The following is an 18442-nucleotide window of genomic DNA, read 5'->3' on the forward strand; positions in this document are numbered from 1 at the left end:
GTTGTTTTGGATTGGTCCTCTTCTGCGATTTGGACTTGGTTATATCCGTTGAATCCATCCAAGAGGGAATAGAGCTCATGGCCTACCACTGTGTCCAACAATTGGTCGGTAAAAGGGATAGGGAAATGATCCTTCTTCGTCTTCGAATTGAGCTTTCGAAAGTCCACACATATTCGAAGTTTCCCTTTCTTCTTGGGTACTACCACAATGGGTGAAACCCATTCATTGTTAGCCACGGGATAAATGAACTCGGCTTCCAGAAGTTTCAATAATTCAGCCTTCACCAGAGCAGAATAATTAGGATTCATACGTCTTTGTCTTTGCCTTATAGGTTTGGCATCAGGCTCTAGGTCAATGTGATGCTGGCATACTGTGGGATCAATCCCCTTTAGATCTTTATATGACCAAGCAAGCACATCTAAGTTCTCTTTGAGTAGGTCTCACAGGACCACTAGTTCTCCTTCTGGAAGATTGAGACCCACTTTTAGGTGATGTTCAGTACCGTCAGTATCCAGGAACGTTACTTGTCTTTCATCTTCCACTTCATGGATAAATGCCCCACGGATTGCTTCTGGATAGAGTTCTGACTCTTTCAAGAGAGTAGTATCCTCATTTGATGTTCCGCTAGAACCAGTATCCTCCTTCTGAACAGATGACTCATTTGTCTGTTGGGGTTGTTGGAAGGGTATCAGAGCTTTGTTTGCTTCTCTGTGAGTGGTAATTTCTTCTAGACTTAGGGATTCATCTTCAGAGGATACATCTAGGAATGTCACATAGCACGGACCTTCTAGAGGCTGCGGCTTTGATAGCTCTAGCTTCTGTGACAGGGGGCATCATCATCATCTTTTCTTTGGACTAAACGGTCAGGGTGACAGGAGCCACTAGTGAACTTAATTTTTATGCTTTTAATCCATTGCTTATACAAATTTTGTATACTTTGTGATCCATTGGTCAATCCAAATGGAACCACGGTCATTCCATCCACCACCCTGAGATCTTTGACCTCTGAGGTCTCTGTAGGGACATCAACAAGATCATCCACTATTAAAGAAAATTCTTCATCTGCACTTTCATAACCTACTTCATTTTCTTCCTCATCATTTTCATCCTCTTCCTCTGGAGGCTTTGTCTTTGCTTCTGTAGAGGCTCTGTAGGAGAAGAATAGATCTTCTACCTCTACCTCTGCATCTATTTCTGATTCTATCACAACTTCTGACTCTGCTTCTGCCTCTATCTCTGGCTCTGGCTCTATATTTGCTACTGTCTCTGTATCCGCTCTGTCTCTGTTCTGCATCTGCTGTGTCTCTGTATTTGTTACTGCTCCGTATCTGTTCTGCCTCTGCTCTGTCTCTGCGACGACTGCCACATAACAGGGAGAACAGTACATCCATGCTTCTATTTCACTATCAGAGGTGATTTCAAAAGTTAATTCTAGTTGAGGCAGGAGGTATTCTCCCATGGACAAGGATTTTTCTTCCCTTGGTAGTTGGCTTATAGTGCCCACTGTTAGGGACCATGCCTCTATTTTGTTAGGAAAGATCTGCTTAACAGCCTCTTCGTCTCCTGTTGTACCATTTATTACCTCATTGGAGGAGTCAATTATGACTTCGATGGATGTGGATCCATTACCTTTTTGTGATCCATACAGCTTTAACACCACTTTGTTGAGTCCTTTGCCTAAGGTTAGGGTTCCTTTGAACCAGTCCGTCCTAGCTCTTGCTTCAAAAAGCTAAGGTCTTCCTAGCAACAGAGGGTATGAGGTCCCATAAGAATTTGGTTTGACCACCAGATATGTTAGCTAATAGTCTCTTCTTGCAAGGGTTGTTTTTACATATGGGAGGATGCCCAACAGTTTAATTCTGCTTTGGTCTGCCAATCTGATAAGCCACTATGTAGGTTGAATTCCTTGCAACTCTGAGTCCTTCATTGTCATATCCGTCATTATGTTTACTGATGAGCCTCCATCAATCAATGCATCTAAAATGAAGCATCCTTCTATCCATACACTAATCTTTGGGGTTCCAGGATCTAGGAAGGCGTTAGCCACATCTACTTCCTTTACAGGCTCCGCGGCCTTATTGATCTTTGTCGTTGTTGAAGGATCAATCCTTAATCCACGTTTTCTTATCAAGATGCTTTTGAATTTCTTTCGGTAGCTAGAGATAGCATCAGCAACTGTCGGAATGTTAAGTTTGGTTTAAAAGTGTCTAGGTTTTTTACCAAGTCATAATCTTTGATAGGATCCATAGGCTTCTCTAGCCGGCTGGGGAATGGGGCTACACCCATTTTCGTATTTTCTTTTTCTTCTAATAATTGCAACATCTGCACTTTCTCTATTTTTGGAGGTGCTTCTGTATCATATATCTCCTGGACCTCTGGTCCTGTTTTTGGGACTGTCTCTGTAACTCTCTGTGGCACTGCAATGCTTTGTACTGCACTGTTCTGTTCTGTACTGCTTTGTCCCTTTGTTGGCAGATTGAACTTCACAGTCTTGGCAGGAGAGTTATTTTTGTTCTGAACAACTGGTTCCTTCTTCTTGGTGCGCATGACAGTGGCAACTTCCAACTCTATCAAATTGGAGGCAGGCTCCTGTACCTTTTGTTGGCTATCAGTGCCATTGGCCTTTACAGGGGCTGGGCTTGGACAGTCCTTTGCAGTGTGGCCTTCTCCTTTGCATCGGCTACATAAGGACTTGTAATCCACAGATCGTCTAGGGTTTGGACGATTCGAGGAGATATATCCCTTTTACCCATACCTAAAACATTCCACCTCTAATCTCTGACCACCGCCAGACTGTCGACCTCTGTAACTTTGAGAGGGAAACCTCATTGGACCAAAATTAGGACCAAATTCCCTAGGCTTTGGTCCAATATCATGTGTTGTCATTTTGGATTCCAGCAAGTTGAATCTTGCATTTTCATCCTTCTGTCTTCGTTCATGCATCTCTTTCAGAGATCAAATATCCTCTGTATGGTTCTTCCGCAAACAGTAGGAACAGAAGGCCCCAGGAATGGTTGGTTTTCGGGTACATTCAGTGGCTAAATGTCTCACTTGATGACACTTTTCGCACCATGTATTAGAGTGCATCACATCTCTTCTAGCTCCCACAAGAGTGGATATATTGGCGGTATTCACCTTCAACGTCTGTAGCTGCTCTGTAATCACATCCAAAAGCTCTTTCTTGATACTTGCACAACTGAGTTGGATAAGTAGTCCTTCAGATTTTTACCTCCTGAAGTACTTGTAAGAGGGTCTTGGGAAGATTCTGTAATTACTGCATACACTAGTTGGATTGATCCAGAGGGTCCTTTGTTCTGGCTCTGATTCAGAGCTCCTGCTGAGACTTGGGGTTGTTGATTCTAGTTGGTAGGGTTCCATTGTTGTTGAGTTTCCATTGGAGGAACTATTTGAGGCCACTGTTGTTGTGGTTGAACCATCATTTGAGGCACTGTCGTCTGTGGTGACCACAGTGGATTAGGTGCATTATATTGTGGCACTGTTTGCATTTGGGGATAGGAGCAGGGAACTGTCCCTGGGACTGCATTTAATGGATATACCATTCCTGGCATGAGAGGAGGTAAGACTCCTCTTCCTGGAGTCATTGACAACCTTGCTTCAACTTCTTCATACAATCTTGCACCTTCAACTGTAGCTTGTAGATTGACTGGTCTTCTCAATTCCATGAATTTGCAAACTTTTGGTTGTAGGCCTCTAAGAAACACTCCTTTCTGAATGCCTTCGTCCAAATGATGGTTAGTCCATCTTTTCAGGATGGATTCCATTCGCGAAACATAAGCTTCTACTCTTTCTCCAGAGGACTAACTTAGGTTCATGAACTCCTCTCGCATCCGCTCTTCAAAACCTTCATGCCTAAATTTAGTGAGGAAGGCCAACTTCAGGTCGTCCCATGTGCCAAAATTTCTTGCTGCTTGTCTCTCATACCACTGAAACGCCACGCCCTTGAAAGTAGCAGGGAATATTACTAACCAATGCTCAGGGGTTCTGGCATTGTTAGCCATACATGCTATCATGAATTCTACTACATGAAGATCAGGGTCTTCATTGTACTCTCCCTTAAAAATTTGCAATGGGACTACATTTGCTGGCATGTCATCAATATTTCCAAGATGAATTGAGTTGGAAGGGGACCTTGAGTTGCCATGGGGACTTCTGTAAATAGTGCTTTTAGGGCATCAAAGGAGGCTTCTACTGCAAGCTTGTTCTCAGCTTTGATTTTTGCCTTCTCTCTTCTCACCTACCTTTGGACTCGTTCTAACGCTTGCCTCTTGATTGCGTCATTCATCAGGGGGTTGGCTCCAACCAGTTGGTTTGTACTCAACAAATAGAATCAGAGAGGGCTTAAGTCTCTGAGGGATTCTCTGGCCAACATCTCTTCCACTTCCCTCTTTTCAACATCTCTAAATTTGGCTTTCAAACCACTACAGAGGGGGAGATATTCCATTCTGAAAGTATCAAAACTCATTCTTCTTAGGATCGTTGTTGTGCCATTATAATAATGCCAGCTTCTGAGGGTCTCAATAGTGTATGTTGTGAAAAACACTCTGTCTACCAACTTCCAGTGGGTTGCTAATTGGACAAACAGAAGATTGTCAGTGCACCAAGCATCCCAAGTATCTTGTTGTTGAGCATACACAAACAAATTCCAACTCTTTTCCTTCTTGTTTTCGTGAACCTCCACAGACCACGACTCCTGAAGCTTCTTCACAATCTCCCACTTGACGATGTCTGGAAAATTCTCAATGAATGCCAAATCTTCAATGGATGGTCCTTTTCTCTGTTTCTGCTCTTTAGTTTGTTTCCAAACAATTTGCCACCAAGATGCAAGTTTTTGCTACTTCAACAGGAAGAGGAAACAGTCCACCACATATAGCATGCATCATGATGGTGATATGTTTCCGCCATTGTGGGATGAAATTCTTGTGGAAAGTGGCTTTGATGATAATAATCTCCAACTCTTCAGTGGAAGAAGGAACTTTGCAAACATCCATTGAATTCTTCTCTTCTTGGCAATGCCATTTCCTTCATTTTCAGCCTCTTCTAGTGCTTGTTGATGGCAATTTTCCTCGGCTGCGCACTAAAAACATGGAGCCCCAAGAGGAACACCAAGGAAAAGGGGATTCTACTGCAAGAAAATCTATCTTGTAACATCAACAAGCTTTTATTTCATTCTTTTTACTGCCAAAACAAAGAAAATAGCAAATCTTTACACAGCATCATAGTAGATATCTCCCATGGATTTGATAGAATCAATCATAATCTTCAACATCTTCATAGAGTCCATCAATAAAACAAATAATATAAAAGAATACACCTTCTTTGAATGGAAATCAATCACATATTATCCATCTTCAATGTCTTCATAGTGCTCTCTATCAATCTCTCATATACAGTTACATTGTTTTGATAGAATTGACTATCTCTGACTCTCTCTCTCTCAATAGTACATTATCTCCTCACTACAATAATCTCATAATAACTCTCAATAATCCTTCTTAGGTTGTGGATGCACCTCCCAAGAGGTATGTCTGATATGAAGAGGCACCAGAGCCACTACAGTGTCTTTTCACAGCTCACTACTGTCATTGTCACTTCAGTCTTCAGCAGTTGCTTCTTCCATTTGTTTTAGCTCTTTTGAACTTAGATTCATCCTTTCCAAAAGGTAGAAAAATTTCTCAAAGTCACACATACATTCTACAGAACACTTACAGAAGATCTACAGAATAGTACAGTACAGTGCCAGAGCAGATACATAACAGTTACAGAGTAGAGATAGAGCAAATACAGAGGCTCTATAGAAGGTTTACAGAGGGTTACAGAAGGTCATCAGAACCTCATAACTCATACTAAAACCATTCCAAACTATCAAAAACTATTCAATAAGCTTCCAAAATATCTCAATCTTCATCAATCATCAATCCATACTTCATACAGAAGAAAACCAGAACAAAACAGAAGCTATACAGAACCAATCAGGACCTCAATAGAACCTATTAGAACATCACAGAGCTTCATATTTCCACTAAAAATCATCATGATCTTCCAAAATATAATCAATATCATCCAAAAAACTTTCAAACACTTCCATTAACAACCATACATCACTCTAAATCCATCAAAAATCAATCATTCAGACCTCAAAAACAACAAAAATCAATCAAAATTTTAGTCCTTTTTCACTCTCAACATGGACCTGCTTTGATCTTGCCATCGAGGAGTTCTTTGTCCACCACAAGTAATTCCACACCTTCCCCTGTAGGACTAGCTTGGATTTGGAGGTGCTCGACTACTAGAAAGGCCTTGATTGCTCAGCGCGACGAATTCTATGGAGTCTGGTGAAAAACGCATCGCACTCAGTCCATTCAAATGATGGCGATTCTGGGTCGAGTCCTAGAATCGGCCCTTGGCCCTGTCTTGTATTCGGCCCTCAGCCCACTCGACTCGAACACCCACTTCTTGGCCCGTCCGAATCGACTACTCGGATGAACTTAATATTTTGCCCAACTTGGCCCTCAATCCACTCGGCCCTTAGAACACTCGGCCCACTCGGCTCTCAGACCAACCGAATTCACCCTTAGGACCGCTTGCATTCGGTCCACCTGAGTCAGCCCTCGGCTCATGGATGGGCTGAATTGGACATTCGGCCCCTGTAATTCGGACTTGTTGGGCCGAATTTGGATTTTTTCAAAATTCTAACATGTAGATTCTGAAACCGACCAGAGACCACATAGAGCCAAAAGCACATCATAGATCTATTACTAGACTGAAATCTAGAGCAAGTAGTTCAAAACTTGGCTATGAACGATCCTTCAAATCGCGCATGGCATTTACCGTAACAGCCCTACGGGCCGGGGGGGCTACCCCCATGGACCCCCACAGAGGGGGACTCTACCCCCTCCACACCTCCCCCAAGTAGGTTGGAGAGAAGACGCGCGTCGTGACAGGTCATCCTTGTGACTATTGAAACTAAAAGCTTGCCTATCCTATTCCATGTTCCTCCAAATAGTGCTAATTGTGGAAAAGAAACCCTCCTAGAAAGACCCTTCAAGAGGGCGACAAAGTGCGAGGCTGATTATGTAGCATAGAGGATACACTTGACACTATCGGGTGTGAGGATAATCACAACCTTTAGTAAGGGTGACCTCATCGAACCTCGAGAGAAAGGCAAGGAAGGTGTTGACATAAAACTCAAACCTACTAACAAGAGCAAGGACTTGTTGAAAGAGTTGATACAAGCACATGTTGAATAGAGAGAATCAGTGAGCGAGGCCATGCTCGAAACAAGAAGGTCAGGAGACCATGCCAAGGACAGGCTTTGGACTTACAAATATCATAGAGGACCAAGAGAGAAGCCCAAGCCTTACAGACGAAGGCATCGATGGAGAGCCATCACAATGCCATGATGGATATCCAAAGCGTTGCTACATGCTCAAGGGTATTACATAGGTAACCGATGGATTTGGGTACCAAAGCCCCTGCTAAATCACCTCTATTAGCTGAAGGCTAGATCGTGTCAAAATCAAAGAAGCCAAGGAGGAAATCTAGACGAAAATCCAAGTCTTCACTCAACAAGGTTGGAGTGACTAAGCCCCTCACAAAAATCAAGAAACCAAATGGGACTATTTGAAGGGTAGATCCTCAGCCTAGCGTGCTTAACAAGCGAATATTATATGTAGTCGACGAGTGTGTACAAAAGCCACTAGTATCCAAGGAGCCTTTGATTTTTCAAGAGAATTACGAGCATCATAGGCACAACATTGCTCATGGTAAGGTTAATTGCTCATCAGATCAAATGGCAGAATCATCTAACAGCCATGAGTAAATCGTCCAGCCAGTGTCAAAGCCACTTATGAGTCACAAGTCTCCTACAACCTCTTTCCCTAAACGGACACAGGAAGCACAATAGCAGTTGTCAAGTGCAGCTGCTCAATCCTGATCTTTATCTCCATCTAAGCTTCGAAATGTCCAAAATGCGGGACATGACACCGCCCTTAGCTCTCAACCTAAGGATACGCATGGGCAATTCATCATGATTAGCTCAACTGATACTTGATCTGCATAGGTGAATGCGCAAAGGGAAACAAAAGACATGACCACTTTTGATCTACTTAAGGACTTGACTTAAATCCATCGTGGAAAGCTTCATGTAGAAGGCCAACTTCTGTAATTGGTAGTGGACAAAGAAAGAATGGTCTGGTGGAACATATTCCTGAAACTGCTCAAATGTAGACCATAATAAGTCCATTCTGGATTGCAATCGTTCCACTTTATCTTGGAAGAGAGGACACAAGGTAGCCTGTCTCTGAAGAGCAGCCAAGTCCTGCTGTGAAAGAGAAGGAATCAAGGGAACATGAGGGCTTGGAGGAACAGACCGTGACTTTGCCAGTTGATCTTGCAACTGCTTGATTTGGGAGGCTTGTGATTCCACTGTGTCATTAGCAGTCTGTAAGGCTGAAAGTTTGTCATCTAAAAGAGTTTAGAACTCCTGCACTTCTCTGGACATCCTCTCCTTCTCCTCTGAAAGGCTAGTAACCTCTGATTGAGCCTCTAGTAACTGGATCTTCAAAGAAGAGATCTCATCTCTTTGGGTGGCAACCAGTTGGGTTTGTTGTTCCATCTACTTAAACAAATCTGCTAGGGTATCCTTAGCAGAGGCTAACTCGGATGTTGCCTTATGCAATTGGTCCTTAGACTGCATGAGTTCTTCATAAAAGGAAGCATACAGCTGTTGAACACAGGCTGTCACTGACAATTCAATGGAACTCTGAATATCTTTACAGAGGAAAGGAATTGCATCTCCTGAGACTAGACTGTTCAGTGAGGGAACGGAGATGTCCAACGAACCGTCTCGATGTGCTCTGAACAGGTTATTACATGTGAGATACCCAGGGAGATCACTGCCAGAGGTAGCAGGAATGGGCACTGAAGGAAGAACTGAAGGAGCTTTATCCGCTACCCGCTTCAAGTGTTTGCGCTGTATGACCAGGGGAGGCGGAGAATCATCATCCTCTATATCAATGGGTTCTGACTCATCTGAAGGTGGAGGAGGAGGTACTGGATCGGATGGAGGAGGTGGAGGCACACTCTTCTGTAAACCTGAATAGGTCAAGAAGGCAGACAAGTACGATCCATAGGTGACATTAGTAACATTACCCCTGGTGACTTTGACGAAATGTTGATCCATTTTAGTGAGGAGGTAAGTGCTCTAATCAATAGCGACTCCTTTCAACACCATCCTTGAAGCTGTGAAAAGCTCGTTGTGAAAAGCTCTTTGGACAAGTACTGGGATGGCATTTTGGCAGGCATAAACCTGTCCTAGAGAAACTGACAGACCATCTTCCATACAGGATCAGTGATCATGGAAAAGGAAACTCCTGAAGAGTTGATCACCTTCTTAACATCCAACAATTCCCTTGTCTGCTTTTGTAACAGCTTCCAAATCTCTTCATTAGAGAAAAGTTGACGAGTGGTAACAAAGGGTTCACCTTTGAAGGGAAGAGAAAGAGCCTTCCCTAGGCCTCGAGGTGTCAAAGTCATAGAAATACCCTGGACTAGTCCTGACATCTTGCTGTAGGAGGCCAGAAACTCATCACACAACGATGGATCCTCAGGAAGCAATGGAAAGGAGGTAGCCACAAAAGCAGTGAGTCCCGCCTTCGTGAGAGGCTTAAAAGTGAGTAGAGAAGAGTAATCCCTACTAACTAGTGGGACGTACTGGATAGGGGGAGGAGCGTGAGAAGGCGCTATTCAAATGGTTACACACACACACACCACAAACACAGACAATCAAGGAGAATGCCTGCAAAGCAACATACAAAAAAAAACCAAGGATAAAAGAACAACCAAAACAATAAAACGTGACTCAACCAACTAACCCCAAGCAAACCATAGCCTAGAAAAAAATTTCGACATGACCTTGAGACTTATGCGACCGAAAGCTTCATGCTATGCATCATACAAACACCCAAATCCCCGTATCAGGCAATAAAAAAAAACGACACCCCATACCCTTAACCGTAACAAAGACACGAAACCAAAACATCACAACCAACTACACACATCAAAACCACATCTTTGATAAACCAGTGTTGGACCATGGAAATAACTCCAAAGACTGTGCATACCCATCCCACGAAACGGGTTCGTTAAAAAGGGGAATTAAGTGTAGTGAGGGAAAATTTTTAGAATGAAAGGTTCATTTTAATAAATTATTAAGAAATAGGTGAATTTTTATTAAGTGATAAACCTTAGTAAGAAAACGGCGGTTTCTTCTTATAAATTTAATTACCAATTATTAGGTGAAAGCGGTGCTTTAATTCGAATCCCGGACTTCGATACCCAGACTGGGTCTCTAAATGCAAGTTCATTTATTACAAATTAAGGTGATGTGGAGCGCTTTTTTGCCAGCGCATGCTCTTGTGACGGTTGGTTCATTTTAATTAAAAATATTAAAGTGCCTCTTTAGCGCACTTAGCGCATGCTAAGTGAACGACGGGTTTATTTTTATTTTTAAAAAATGGTGTGTTTAGCGCGAATGCGCGTGCCATGTTGGTGGGTAGGGTTCATTTTTTTTAGTAATTGTTTGTTTGTTTGTTTTTTTGTGGTTTTGGTTTATTGTTAATTTTTTTGAATTAATTGTGGGTTTTAGGGTAGCTGAAAAAAAATAACAAATAAAAAGGAAAATACCTGGTAGTGGGTGTATGGAAATGCAAAGAATGCGCTCTCCTCAATCCAAAAATATCTGGATTTTCTTTTTGTTCGAGATGTTTAGTTCGTGTTGGATGAAAAAGATTATTTTTTTATTTTTATTTTTTTGTATTTTTAAGGAATTTAGGTGTGAAATGAACTATTGTGACAGCTTAGAAAAATATATAAGTAAAAATGTTAATGGAAGTGTTAGGAATTTTTCAGAAATTAATTTGGATTTTTTAAGCATTTTTAATGAATATTTTCAAAATTTTAGGTATTTTAAAAAAATAATAAAAATTTTTAATGGTTTGAATTTTTTTCTTGAAATTGACAGGTTTAAAAAAAGGCAATTGGTTGCAGAAATAGTAGGAAATTTTCTAGATTTGTCTGGAATTTTTTTAGAATTTTAAAGGTTGGTTTTTGTTTAATTTTTATTTTTTTAAATTGTGTTTTGTGTTTTGTTTTTTTAAAAAAGTGTTGTAAAGGTTTCAGGTGTTTGAATTAAAAATCTGGGAAAATACCCAGAAATAGGCTGCGTGGTAGCTGCGTGTCAGCAGCAACCGACGAACAAAGTTCCGCACCCGCGCACGATCAATCAGGAACAATCACACTCGCACGAACAGCCACGTGCGTACACATCTATGCACGTGTCGATGCCACGAGGGTGTCGACAGGTGGGACGGGGGTTTAGGGAGTGGATGTGGGGAGCTGCAGTTCAGCCATGCAGCGGGGCTGCAGCGTGGGACATGGGGCTTACAGGGGGGAGTGTGTATTAAGGGGGAACACGTGGGTAATGGGGGGAATGAGGGTTTAGAAGGGGGGAAAAGTGTGTGTGTGCGCTAGGGGGTGAATGGGGGTTTGGGTGGGGTGGAGGAGGTGGTTGTGTTAGCTGGGGGGTGTGAACAGGGGGCTAGGTAGGAGGTGGGTGTGCTTAGTGGGGGGTGTGAATAGGGGGCTAGGTAGGAGGTGGGGGGGAAGTGTGTGTTTGAATGGGGTGTGAATGGGGGTGTGTGTGGGGGTGGGGGGGTGTGAATGGGGGTGTGTGTGGGGGTGGTAAGTGGGGGGAATGGGCATGTGGCAGGGCGGACAGGGGGCGTCCGGACGGGAGACAGCGGAGGACAGGGTGCGGACAAGGCGGCGGGAGCAGCGGGTTCCGATGGTGGGGAGGACAGCGGTCGGTGGCACGACGGCACGTCAGCGAGGGCGGGCGGCCTGGAGGCACTGGAGGACGGCGTCGGCGAACGAAGGGCGCGGACGGCGTGGCCGCGGGCGGCGAGGCGGGTAGGGCAGTTGACGTCGGTCGTTGCAGAGGAGGGGCTAGGGGTGGCGCAGGCTGCACGGCGGGGCGGCTGCGACGGTGTCGGACGGCCTAAAGGGCTGACAAGGGCGCTGCGACGGCGTCCTCACGGCGAGCAGGGGCGGCGCAGGCCAATGGCGAGAAAAGGGCGCAGGCAGCTGCAGCAGAGGCGGGTCCGAGGCGCTGCAGAGGCGGGCAAGAGAGAGGGAGGGAGAAGGTGGAGGGAAAGGAGGGGAAGAGGAGAGGAAGGAGAAGAGGGTGGAGAGGGAGTAGGAGGGGAGGGTAGGAGCAGAAGGGGAAGAAGAGGAGGTGAAGATGGAGATGGAGGGAGAGAAGGGAACGAGTAGGGGAAGGAGAAGGAGGAGAGAGCAGGGAGATGGGGATGGAGGGAGGAACGGACACGCAAAGGGAACGGGAAGAGAGGGAGAGGGAGGCAGTTGGGATGGGGAGGGGTCGGGGGAGGGGAGGGGATAGGAAAGGACATGGGGGGGGGGGGGGGGGGGTGGGTGGAAAGGGGTGGGAGGGTTATACCCATGGGTTAGGGTACCCAAGGGATGGGGCAGGGGGGTCCATAGGGGGGGTGCCCAAGGGAGAAAATGGGCGGGGGGCCCAGGCAAGAGAGGCGTACCCCCGTCCCACGCGCGTGCGCGGGATGGGGTAAAAAAATTTACCGTGACGGGATCGAAAGAGCGCCCCGATGCGGGGACAGGGCATGTGGATGCGATCGGGGCGCGTGAGGACACGCAAAATTGAAAACGGACGCGTTCACGCGCGGGACGTGGCACGCAAAAACACATAAAAATAAAGAAAAATTAATAACTCCCAATGTGATCGTCGAATTGAAATGTCGTAAAAACAAAAAGTGGACAGGACGGCAGGGGGAAGACAGGGAAAATACGCAACGGAGGTTTCGGGGGGGGGGGGGGGGGGGGTAAAGGGCGGTCATGTGTAAAAAACACAAAAAATAAATCAAAAAACACAATTAAAAATTAATATCGAACGATCAGTGCATCGAAACGAGGTGCAGAAAAAAGGAAAAATGTGTAGAAAGACGTGCCCGACAATCCTATCACATCAAAACAGAGTTCCGACTGAGATAATATGCGTTCACGTGGGAAAAACCCAAAAAACAAACCTGAAAATGGGATCAGAAATTAATATTGGACGAACCGTTTGCCGAAATGACACGTAGTAAAAAGAAAAAATGTCCGCAGGAAGGGGTGGCACAGGGTTGTCATGTTAAAACGCAGTTCCGGTGGAAGTAGGAGGGGTTCACATGTGAAAAACACCAAAAAGACGCCCAAAAATACATTTAAAAATTAATAATAATAAATCCAGAAGGCGAAAGAGGGTAAAGGAAAAAGGAAAAAGGTAGGTGAAGGCATGAGGGACACGGCTGTCAAATCAAATTGGAATTTCAATGCAAACAGGGCAGGTTCACATGGAAAAATATCAAAAAGACGCAAGAAAAAGTCTTAAAAAACCGGAAAATTAATATTGGACAAACCGTGCATCAAAATGACTCGGAGTAAAAAGGAAAAATGTCAGGGGAAAAGTGGTTGTCAAGGCTATGATGTCAGATCATGGTTCGGAAGCAAGCAAAGCGCGTTCACATGAAAAATTGGCTAATTTGCGTAAAATGCTTCAAAAATTAATAACTCGAAAATCGTGCACCGGAACAGGGGTAGGTAAAAATGAAAAATGGTCAATTCAGAGGGAGAACAGGGTTATAAGGTTGGATTTGGACTTCGGTGAACGTAGGATGCGTTCACATGGCAGGACAGCAAAATCAGGGAATGAAGGAAAACTGCAAGGGAACAGTCCCAAGGGCGGGTGGAAAAGGAACGGGTGGGTGGGAAGGGACCCCATCAAGGTAAAAACAAGGCATGGCATACATGCATTAGCAGGTTGAGGCATATACAGAAGGGTAGGCAATGTAGACGCGCAGGGACGCGTCCCCATACTTAAAACCTTAACGGATAGGGTTAACCGAGCGACAGGGACCTAGAACCACGCCACAGACCATCCACTAACGTCCCCACACTTAAAACATGATCGTCACTGAGAAACAGAAGTTGTAGGGTTAGAAAAACTTGGCCCATGTTGTTGAGGATCAAGGTTGATTGTCGATGGCACTTCCTGTGTCGTTGTCGGCTGCTGGAGGTACCAAGGCATCTTCTCGGCACTCGTCCGTCATGGCAGGGACCACGCAGCAACACCCAGGGAGGTAGCTGATTGAAGGAATCACAGGAAATTTATCGATGATGAGGGATATTACACTCAACTCACAGGCACTCAAATGGAATGAAAGAACTGTCACTCGCCCCATGACTAATATCACTCAAGGAAGAATGATTGAAACCCATATCTCCTAGCCAGGTTAGAAATCGACAAGGGGGATGGTGCAGAAGAAGTATGCCAGGGTGCATAGTTGATGGTGCATTAGTGCGTCGAACCCATCTGGCATAAGTGCAAGGAGGAAGGCAAGGGAGCCTTACAGTGCAGTGTACAGAACAGGGTGACGTGTCCTGTGATGACGGCAGAGACCCATCCCGTGGGTGCATAGGGAAACGGAAACATACCTGACTCCAAATATCGTAATGTCCCTCAATCTCACCTCTCGGTAATTGATTGAAGAAATTCCAGTCACACTCAGTCCACCCTCTGTCTCACGCTCTGTTGATAGATACAAGAGGGCAACCATGTCCTGAAACCCATTGATGTTATCCTCACAGTCACTTGTGCAAAGGTTGTATGCCTTGTGCGCATTTGATGGTGCAACTGTGCATCCGGCCCTGTGCCGGCATACGGTGCGAGAAGGAAGGCCAGGGAGCCTTATAGTGCAGTGCACAGAAACAAATTGTGCTTTGTGCATTGAGAGGCCCATCCCTGTGTGCAACACTTCATTCACACTTCTCACCTCTCATTTGATTTGAAAGGAAAAGACTGGTCACTCGCCCCACCCTCTGTCTCACACTCTGATGATATAGAGGGCAACCCATACTTACGTCCCCATCCAGTTAGGATGAAAGCTCGCATCACTCAATTGTTTGTCGATGAAGATCGCGTCGTTAGTTGTTGAAGAGGCATACCCAGGGAGGTAGCCATCAAATCGAACGTTGTGTTGGATAGGAACATGGCATCTGCTAGAGGACAGTTAGACACTCTGCAGAGAGACCCAGGACACAGCGTAACAAGGGAGGTAGCTTCGGAATTGGATCCTGGGGATATCAAGTGATGATTCCACTTTCTGGACTGCTGGGTGTTGCCACCTTTTCCACAGCCAGCTTCCCGCCCAAGGGTGTTTACCACCTTTTCGTGGAACGAGGCCTATTATGACAGGGAATTGCTTCCTTTTCTCCCATAACAGATTTGTTTTTTTCTTTTCTTATTGTTGTTTTTTCTTTTTTTCTTTTTTTTTCCCCCTATTCCCGAGGGTGTTTCCACCTTTTCCCGAAGAATAGGTTGGCATGACAGGGACCTAAGTCATTTTCTCCCATGACTGATATGTATATATTTTTTTCTCTTTTTTTTTTCAATTTAAGCAAGGGAATGGTAGAAATACCATTTGTCAAAACCCTCCTCGCCACTGTTGCTGGTGGAAAATAGAGGATAAGAGATCAAGGCTGGAAGGTAGGGTTGAGGGGACAGAGGGTTGTGTCCACCTCATCAGGAGTGGCTGAGGAACGGCTATCAGAAGTAACATCATAAGAAGTACAGTGCCGCACCAACGAGGGAAAGGATCAGGTGACCATGATTGTCAGGATCCCCAAGGAGGGAAGTACTTCTTCAGGCGATATCCATTAATCAGGAAGGGATCATCAGAGGCATCAACGATCTGCACTTGGACAGAGCCATTAGGGTTGACGAAAAGTACCTTATATGGGCCCATCCATCGCTGTTGGAGCTTGCCAGGAAACTTGCCAAATCGAAAATCATAGGCTAGGACCAAATCAACTTCTTTGAACTCCTTGTGCTTGATGAAGCTGTCATGGTAAGCCTTGCGTCGAGCTTGCGTGGCTTCCATGCACTATAGAGCCATCCTGCGAGTTTCGTCCAAACATTCCAAGTGCAGGAGACGACGTTGCAGTGAATCATCGTCCCCCAAACGCTCTTTGATAGCCACTCTCAAAGAGGGTAATTCCAATTCAACAGGGAAAATAGCTTTTGTACCATACACCAGCTGGAAGGGTGTCTGTCCTGTTGCTGCTTTATGGGAGGTTCTGTACGCCCAGAGGGCCTCTGTAAGTCGATCATCCCAATCATGACGATGTGCGGCAATTGTTCTTGTCAGAATTGAGCAGAGGATGTGATTCGTGACTTCGACTTGGCCGTTGGCTCTGGGGTAATAAGGAGTGGACTTGCGATGGCGGATCTTATACAGCTCTGTCAACTCTTCCATGACTTTATTAATGAAATGAGTGCCTCTGTCACTTACCAGCTCTAAGGGACTGCCAAAACGGGTGATGATATTCTCGTACATGAACAGGGCCATGCTGTTACCATCGTCCCGCTTTAGGGCTTTAGCTTCACACCACTTTGTGACATAATCCGTACATACGAGGATGTATCTGTTCTGTTTACTTCTGGTAAGAGGATCAATCGGGCCAACGAAGTCGATGCCCCACTTCTCGAACGGCTTCAAGGGAAGAATAGGCTGCAGTGGCATGGCACTTGTTTTCGTGGGTTTCCCCATTCTCTGACAAGCATCACATCTTTTACAATAATCATAGGCATCCTTATGAAGGGTAGGCCACCAGTATCTTGCTACTAGCAGAGCCTTCCTGGCCGTAGCTTCTCCTGCAAAGTGGCCTCCACATGGCTCGTCATGGCAAGCCTTCAAAACAATCCCAATCTCATCTCCTGCAACACATCTTCGGAGCACTTCATCTTTGCCTTTCTTGTACAGTGCGCCGCCTAACAGGGTGTAGGGGGCTGATTCTAACATAAGCTTCTTCCTCTCTCGACTAGAAATACCAGGAGGATACTATTGGGTTGCCAATAGATTGGCAATGTTTGCATACCAGGGAGTTACAGTTTCTACCAGGAATAGGGAAGCATCAGGGAGGTCTGGATCATCCTGCTCCTCGTCTGCAGTTTGTGGGATACGCGACAGATGATCAGCTAGAACATGGGAACGACCAGGCTTGGTAATTACCTCAAAGTCAAACTCCTGGAATAGAAGGAGCTATCTCATCATTCGTCCTTTCACATCTGCTTTGTTCATCAAGAAGGACAGGGCCTCATGATCCACATAAAATTTAAAGTGGGTAGATAGGAGGTAATGGCGGAACTTTTCTAGGGCAAACACCATTGCCAAGCACTCAAGCTCTGTCACTGTATAGTTCCATTCCCGATCAGTGACTTTTCGGCTTGCGTAATAGATGGGTTAATCCAGCTTCGAGGAGCCCTTCTGGCATAGGACTGCACCTAAGCCTTCAATGGATGCATCAGTGTGTACATGGAACTCTTTCGTCCAATCAGGAGGTTGTAGAATGGGTGCCTCAATCAGACATTACTTCAGAGTGGTGAAGGCTTTGTCACATTCTTCTATCCAAGTAAACTCTGCATCTTTCCTCAGAAGCTTGTGCAAGGAGGTTGCCTTTGTTGCAAAATGGGCTATGAACCTTCTGTAGTAACCCACATGGCCTAGGAATCCCCTCAACTGTTTGAGGTTGGTGGGTGCTGTCAGAGCTGCAATCTTTTCGATCTTTGCAGGGTCTGTTGATATCCCTTGTGCAGAGACAATGTGGCCCAACAGAACTCCAGAAGAGACTCCAAAGATGCATTTGTCGGGGTTAAGGGAAATCCCATACTCCCGGCATCGGTCAAAGCATTGTTCCAGGTGTCCCCAGTGTTCACGGATCAAACTATAGACACAGAAGTCATCCAAATATACCTCAATAAAATCGTGCATATGATTTTGAAATGCGGCCATCATGACTCGCTGGAAAGTAGCAGGGGCATTGCAAAGCCCAAACGGCATCACTCGGTAAGCGTAGGTCTCCCATTCTGTGGTGAAGGTTGTTTTGGATTGGTCCTCTTCTGCTATCTGCACTTGGTTGTATCCATTGAATCCATCCAGAAGGGAATAAAGCTCATGTCCTGCCCACTGTGTCCAACAGTTGGTCTGTGAAAGGAATCGGAAAGTGATCCTTCTTTGTCTTGGAATTGAGCTTGCGAAAATCCACACAGATTTGAAGCTTGCCATTCTTCTTGGGTACAACCACGATGGGTGAAACCCATTCACTATTTGCCACTGGATAGATGAACTCGGCTTCCAGAAGCTTCAGCAGCTCTGCTTTTACCAATGTGGAATAATTCGGGTTCATTCGCCTCTGTCGTTGCCGTACTGGCTTGGCATCAAGCTCCAAGTCAATATGATGCTGACATATTGTGGGATCAAACCCCTTTAGGTCTTTGTAGGACCATGCAAAC

This window comes from Lygodium microphyllum, chromosome 13 (assembly GCF_053477565.2).
Source record: "Lygodium microphyllum isolate KBCC chromosome 13, Lygodium_microphyllum_v1.1.10, whole genome shotgun sequence".
NCBI lineage: Eukaryota > Viridiplantae > Streptophyta > Polypodiopsida > Schizaeales > Lygodiaceae > Lygodium > Lygodium microphyllum.